Below are 660 nucleotides of genomic sequence, written 5' to 3' on the forward strand. Positions count from 1 at the left end.
ATCATCATCATCATTATCATCATCATCATCATCATCGTCATCACCATCACCATCATCATCATCATCTTCGTCGTCATCATCATCATCATCATCATCATCATCATCATCATCATCATCATCATCATCATCATCGTCGTCGTAATCATCATCATCACCACTACCATTGTCGTCATTATATTCGCCGTCATATGTACATAAGTATAACAATAATAATAACAATAAGAACGATAATAAAAAAAAATTGTTTTTATTATTGTTGTTGTTGTTGTCATTATTATCATTGTTGTTGTAACTGTTGTTGTTGTTAAGAAAACAAAATCCATTATTATTACTGGTATTAGTCATCATTATATTATATAATTTGACTTCTCAGTGTGTGTCTGCTCGCACGTGTATCTACCAGCGTAGGAGTGGTTCTTCGTGTGTGTATGTGTGATAGTGTGTCTGTTTTGCCCTGAGTTTAGAAACACGAACTCATCAACGGCGTCCGAACACACACACTCCCACCCCACCGCCATCCCCGCTTCCTAATAGGAACTCAAGTGCTTGGAATTTCGAAGAGGATTTCACCAGTTGACAATGTCTAAACCTAGAAGCCGAAGGCATTTTTTCACTGTATATTGTATGCAAATGAATAGTTAATTGAAAATAACTAAAATT

Source organism: Octopus bimaculoides, chromosome 27 (genome assembly GCF_001194135.2).
Source record: "Octopus bimaculoides isolate UCB-OBI-ISO-001 chromosome 27, ASM119413v2, whole genome shotgun sequence".
Lineage (NCBI taxonomy): Eukaryota > Metazoa > Mollusca > Cephalopoda > Octopoda > Octopodidae > Octopus > Octopus bimaculoides.